At 42.9% G+C, this 6,672-nt stretch overlaps 1 protein-coding gene across 2 annotated transcripts in view; it reads left to right on the top strand.

The window, feature by feature from the left end:
- The first annotated feature begins 2,593 nt into the window (after positions 1 to 2,593).
- FHL2 (four and a half LIM domains 2) overlaps positions 2,594 to 6,672 on the top strand; it is a 37,846-nt gene continuing 33,767 nt past the window's right edge. For both annotated transcript variants that reach the window (XM_066313706.1, XM_066313704.1), the window contains exon 1: positions 2,594 to 2,716. The gene's annotated coding sequence lies outside the window, so the exon portion shown is untranslated. The remainder of the gene's footprint in view (positions 2,717 to 6,672) is intronic.

Here is a 6,672-nt window from a genome sequence, read left to right as displayed (position 1 = left end):
TTGAAATTCTTGCTTTGCTTCTTGCCTGTGCCTCAGTAATGGAAGCAGCAGGGCTGGCTCTGGGGCTACAGCCCCATGGAAATGGCAAGGGGACTCCTTGTGCCAAGCAATGCCATCACTGCTGTAGGATGGAGAGCCTCAACCCCCATCCCTTTTCATAAAGGCTAAATTCCAACACCACTGTATGGCTGAGACACCTGGAGATATCTGCTTCTGACAACATCCACAGGAATACCTCTCCTCTACTGTTAGCCTGCCACCCCTCTGTACCTTGGAAGTGCTGGTCCCCTAAGTGTGTGGGCATTTCCCTGCCTGGCTCAAGGAAGTGACTCAGCTGTTACCTGCTGCCAGGAGCACAGGATCAAGGCCTGACATGTTGCTAATGATTTAGCCTTCCGGCAGCATCCTTTTTCAAGGAGTCCTGGTGAGGGTCCTCGAGGGTAAAACAACACCCAAAATGAAACTGGGACAGTGTAACTAGCAGCACAACTTGGGGTGACCAGCTTTAGAGAACATTTGCTCTTTCTGAGGGAAAAGCAGGAAAGTTTGCATTAGCAGATCTGTAATCCACCTTCTCAAGTTTTTAGATTAAGTGTTCTGGAAGGCAACATTTACCCCAAGCTGGTCCCTGGTTGCTGGATGTACACCAGATCCAGAAATGTTCTGCAATTAGGCTGAATTATCTTAATCTTTAGGGGATTAAAGATGTCATTAGTGCCCAGAACACCCTGGACTGGGGCAGGTGACAACCATAGTTTATCCAGGTTGTTTCTACAACAACAGCTGGACCTTTGAATCATGCAAACAAAAAAAAAATTGGCTAACATGAAAAGGTTGAGGCTTTCCAGAGCTGTCCAAACATATGTCTTAACTACCCCATTTTTGCTGCTTAAACAGCTTTTCATAACTGTTTATTGTTCTGGAAAATGTGAAAGGGCTGTTGACATGGTAGCTAAAGAAATAGGAGGCAAAAGGCCACTAAATCTAGGATGAACAATGCTTTCCCCAGGAATCTGCAGGATGTTTCTCTTATCTCCTTAACCAAAATCTCTAGGCTATGCACCTCATCCATGGTGCTTGGAAGCTAGGGATTTCTGCAGGGATAAAAGGAGATGTGTGAAAGTCATTTTCTGCCAGAGGCTTGACTCAGGCTGTCAAATCATGTTGCTTGGCAGAGGCTGAGGACATGCTGTTGCGAGCTTTTTAGTGGTAGAATGAATGCCTCAGATGCCAACTTCTCATTGGTTTGGAGTTAAAATCATAAAACCTGACTGAGCTCCACGTCAAGCCATTAATCAATTTGTCATGCCAAAAAGCCTGGCACATAGTTTGTGTTAGTATCCTGTCTCTGCAGCTTGACCTACACTTGCTGTCCGAACTGCTCAGGGATGAGGTGGGAGGTGATGCTCTCTCCTAAGGGCTATTGCTCAACCAGGACTCTGAAGAAAAGAGAGAGAAGTGGGAGATGAAGGGAATGAGATGTTCTTCAGGACCATGGAAGTAATAAATAAATCAGCAAAGGAATTGAATCCAGCAGTCAAGTACTGCTGCTTCAGCCAGGGGAAGGAGCGATCAGTAACCTCAGTTCAACAGCATGGCACTTCTTCAGATGAGTTTGTTGCTGTGGAAAGGAGAGTCATTTGCCTACACACAGAGTCTGCCTGATGTTATTTCTTTACCACCCCATCTTACAGAGAGGTTTTCCTTTTCGTCCCCTTAAAACAGTTCAACTTTGTACCAAGGACCATGTCTCTGCTACAACTTTCTCTGCAGAAATACATTGAAATGCAGGCAGACCCAGTATTGGCATGGAGGAGGGCAGGTTGTAACTCCAGCTCTACACTAAGCCTTGCTCAGACAGGTTTTCCTCCCCAGCCAGTGAGACTGTCCCCATGGGAGTTACTAGAAGAGGGTTTTTTTTTTTTCCACCTCAAACATCTTGCGCTTTTTTTTTTTTTTTATATATACAAGTGTCCCCTTCACCCGGCATCACACTTATCTTGCAGCAGAAAGCCCGGAGCAGAAAGTTCACCTGAGCTACAGTCCTTCTGCTAACACAGACTTAGTTTGTGATCTCAGACTAATCCCTAAAGCTGCTGTCTTTTGTAGTGAGGTAGCACTACAGCTTCCTGCACAAGGAGGTGCAGGGCAAAAACAAGGCAGGACACAAGACACAAACCACCCTGAAACAGGGCTGCACATCTGGGGTGGACAGACGGACAGATGAAGGAGTGTTGGAGTTTGTTACATCAACAGAGCAGTCAGCACTTCTTAAGGTGTTTCTGTCAATCCCAAAGGCCTGACAAATAATCTGATTGATAACCTAGAGTTGCTCATATCCCAGACAAAATATTGAGCCCTGGAATATCGCCATCTCCTTGGGGTGCCTTGCAGCACCTCCTGAAGGCACTCCCAAACACAGCAAAGGGATGGGCTGGCACTACTCAAGGGCACAACAGCTTTTTTCATCGGGGCCCTCATGCAGCTCTAGCTGTGATGCCTTAAAAGGCTGGTTAGCACAGAAATGCTGCAGCCCTTATCTCCTGCCCATGGCTGCTGCTTTGGAGATATTATATTTATAGCTCCCCTGAAGCGTGGATGCCCAACTGTCTAATTACGAAACATATAGTTTGGGCAATCCAATAAAGGGGCAAGTCTGTCCTGTCTTCTCTCCTTCACAGACTCATGAGCAGAGGCAGCACTGAGCTGCAGCAAGGTAAGATAGTGCCTTGTTTTGGTTTTCACTGTCTTTTGAGCCCTTTTCTCCTTTCCACCTGCCATTTGCCATCACTTCTCGGGGCTCTGCATAGACCTCTTGAGGGGAGTGCTGCTTTCTCAGGGGAAGAGTGGACTTCAAGATGTTTGTTCCTCTCTTGTGGCCAGGGCACACACAGAGAGTTTCCCTTTGTATTCCCAGTCTGCTGTTGGGAACCAGGTGCTAACTAACAGCTGCTTTTTAGTTTCTTCACTAATAATACAATGTCATGTTTTCATGTTCTTAAGGAACACAGCCGTATCTTACTATAGACACTTCCTTGGTTTGAATAGCAAACTGAATTACTTCAGGCAGAAAGCTTTTAATTAGGTTTTGGAGGTTTTTTCTCCTCTGTCAGCATTTTCTTCTTTATGTTGAATGTTTGGAAAATGAATACATAGTGGGGAAAAACATGGACAGACAGAAGGAACATTTTACTTTTTTCTATTCTTTCAGACCATTTTCTAGGGGCCATTAAAGAAAAAAAAAAGGAAAATCACAGGTGACACTTGCTGGTTTCATGTTTTAAACAATTACTTGTTATGGATTACAGCAGCTGAGGGAAAAGGGAAAAGAAAGCAAAGCACTGAATCATAACTGTGTGTCAAAGCAGGAATTCATCAAAACTAGACTGTAAAATAGCATTAGCAATAACTGCAAAATGCCAATTATCAGGATATTGTTACATTAAATTACTTTTTACCTCATCTCATGAGAGCATTAATTTTCAAATGGAGCCAATAAAAGAACACCTCTTAGGGAAAATAAGATTATTTGTGTATGTGTGTACATTTGTTTGGATGCATTTGCAGATAATTTTTTATTATAAGTATTCCTATAACCAAAGGCTTTTAAATCCAAGGATTACAAAATATGACACAAAGATAATTCATTTACTCTAAGCCTAAAAGCTAAAGCCATCACACATTGCACTAGAGTTTGTTTACTATTCCAGTATTCAAAAACTTAAATGAAAGAAAGGTTTTTTCAGATGCTGAGTCATTCCCAGGCTTTGGCAGGATCTCAGGCCCTGGTACCCTGAGGAGCAGGACTCGTGCTCGTTAGACCTGACCCAAAGCCAGTGCTTGTAGGAAAGGACAGTCCACTTCAAGGTGTTTGAGATTGAGGTCAGATCCTATGTGAGGATTTCAAAGGCAGGGGGTCAGATGATTACTTGGTCTAAAGCTGCTGGAGAGACACTGACTTAAGATGAGAGGTAGATGTTTACATTGGTGCAACTGGTGCAGCACTTTGGGCTGGTCCCAGGGCTGTCTCTTGGGCTCTGCCATGGCAACATGTGCCTGGCAGTGCTCCTGCAAGAAGTGCAGACCTGGGCTGTGCCCAGGCCATAACACACTCATGGCCTCTGAAATCAAGTGAACATATCTAAAACATGTCCTAGGGATAGAATTTGCTCTTAGGCCATGCCTAGGGGGGACAGCTCTACACGTCTGGTCAACAGAAGCATAGGTGACTGAATCTCAGTGTCCTATTTGATTTATTTAATTATAAAGACATGGCCTCTGAGGTCACCCCCATGTGTCCAACCTCACCTGTGACGGGCACTTGCTGCCACGGTTGATGTCCTCAGGTAATATGTCATGTCTGGCTTAGCTTTTCAAGGTTATGCTGGTGTGGGCTGTGACAGTCAGTGAGGATAGTGCTGAGACAACATGCTTAGGGACAAGTTTGCTCCACCTTTCATGTCAAGAACAGCACATAACTTAAGTGGAATAATAAAGTGATGTAAAACACCAAATTATCTGCACATGCACTTACCTTATCTTGGGACTTACTGTCCCCACATGGATGCCTTGGAAGGCTGAACATCTCCAGACACTGCAGGCAGCACCTCAGCACCTCCACATACCTCCCTGCTCTCCAGCTATAACCATCTTGCCACTGTGGTCTGGGCAGATCTGCACAGAGCTCCAACCCTCTGCTCCTCAGCACTGGGGAGATGAGTTTCCTGTTACGTGGTGCCCAAAGGCAGATTGTCCCACCAGAGAATGCAGCGTTTTAGAGGGACACCAGTGGGACTTGGCAACTGCCTTGCCTCTTCTGTGTATTACAAGATCTTGCTATTAAGCTAAAGTGATGTGCTTTCACAGTAAATTGTGCAATAAAGAAATCATGTACAAAACTAGTAATTTTTAGTAGTCTCACTTCTCACATACTAGAAATTTTCTTGTGTCCTCAAATTCTTTGTCTATCTTCCAAGCCTCAGGCTAGAACAATAAAAGTGAGAAAATTGTCCTGGTTGGGCACTTAGTGTTAAGATATTGCAGCCACTGATGTATTGAGGGTGTTCTCTTTTAAAAACAAGCAGCAGAAGCAGCATTCCAATCATGTACAGCAAAGCATCAGCTTTTTAAAAAAACTGTGTTGGCCAAAAGTCTTTAGCTGGAACAAAATGCAGGAACATACATACGAATGCTGCGATTTTTTAATGGGATTTGAATTTAAAAGTGAAATTAAACAAAAAGACCCAAAGCGTGTTTAGAAAGTGAAGCCATTCTAAAGGCAGTCTCCAACAATAATACTTTGTTCTCACCTAGCATTTAAAAATATGATTAGTCGATGAATGGCTTTATTTTTTCCTTGCAAACAGCAAGCTATCAGAACAAGGCAGACCTTTGACTGCAGCTGGCAAGAGGCTGTGAGGGGGCAGCTTCATTCAAACACTTCTTTAATACAGAAAATGTAAAAGGCTATTTTACAATGAAGAAAACCAGAGAAAGGAAGTGGATGTGAATACTGACTTGGGAGTGAAATCCTGGCCCCACAGATGTCAATGGGAGTTCTCTCAGATGCATCCACAGATTATTTTAACAAAACTCAGAACTTTCTTTTTCCTCCTAATTTTAATAGCGTCAAATTTGTGTAGATTCATACCACAAAAGTGCATTTGCAATTTTTTCTTACCATTTTTCCTTCTTTGTGGCTATGTGTTGTCTAAACAAACCACAGACACTTCTGACACAGTTGTTTTTCACTGAGATGATTTATTACTGACTGCAATATTTTATCTTTGGCTTTATATCAGTGAGTACAGTTTCATGCTGATAAATCTCAGACTGTTTCACAATGTTCCTCGTCTAATGCTGATCAACTTTGAGAAGCATAGGTCATATTGCACAGAGTCCTAGTTTTTCTGAATGCAGCTGGAGCAATTTTGCCTGGTTTTGCTCAACTCCTTCTGACAAACATGGAAAGAGGGACTACCACAGACATTTCAAAGGGACCCATCAACTTCATAAAACTCAAAATGTTCCTGCTGCAGGTTGATTTACTGGCTACTGTTAAGACATGCTTACCAAGAATAAGTGAAACTGAAAGAGCTAGAAGAAAAAGCATTTTCCCTCAATTTAATTTCATATTTTCAGTAATATTTTTATGAAGCCACTTATACAGGCCCTCTTTTATAATATTCTTTCTTCTTCCTATAATACCTGTGGAACTCCCATATCACAACAAATTACAGTAAAATTTTCTTTTAAAATGAAAATAAGTACTTTGTCATGAGAATAAAATGGGCACATAAGTGGGGACAGAAGCTGTCTCATACACTCCAGAAACAAAGCTTGTGGGCTTTCAGATTAGCATATTCCCTGTCAAAATGAACAGATTTTCACCAAAGTCTTCCTAGGAATTTGCATGCTTTCTGTAGAAGGGAAGCATTGACACCATTGACTAGTGCTCCTTTTTTGGTAGTCTGTGGCTAGGGAAGCAAAGCCCAGCATGCCTAGAGATTACCATATGAAAACAGAAATACCTGCAAGCCATAGATGCCATCACACAGAAGCCAATTATTCTGTTATTTATGCCATTTTTTCGATGCTTGGTATCCTAATTCCCTATGCATGGTTTCCATTGCAACACATCTCCCAGCCTCCAGCGTTGGTATAGAAGGCAGC

The sequence above is a fragment of the Sylvia atricapilla genome, chromosome 2 (assembly GCF_009819655.1).
Source record: "Sylvia atricapilla isolate bSylAtr1 chromosome 2, bSylAtr1.pri, whole genome shotgun sequence".
Lineage (NCBI taxonomy): Eukaryota > Metazoa > Chordata > Aves > Passeriformes > Sylviidae > Sylvia > Sylvia atricapilla.
The sequence above is the reverse complement of the archived record's forward strand: the minus strand, read 5'-3'. Positions and strand labels throughout refer to the sequence as shown.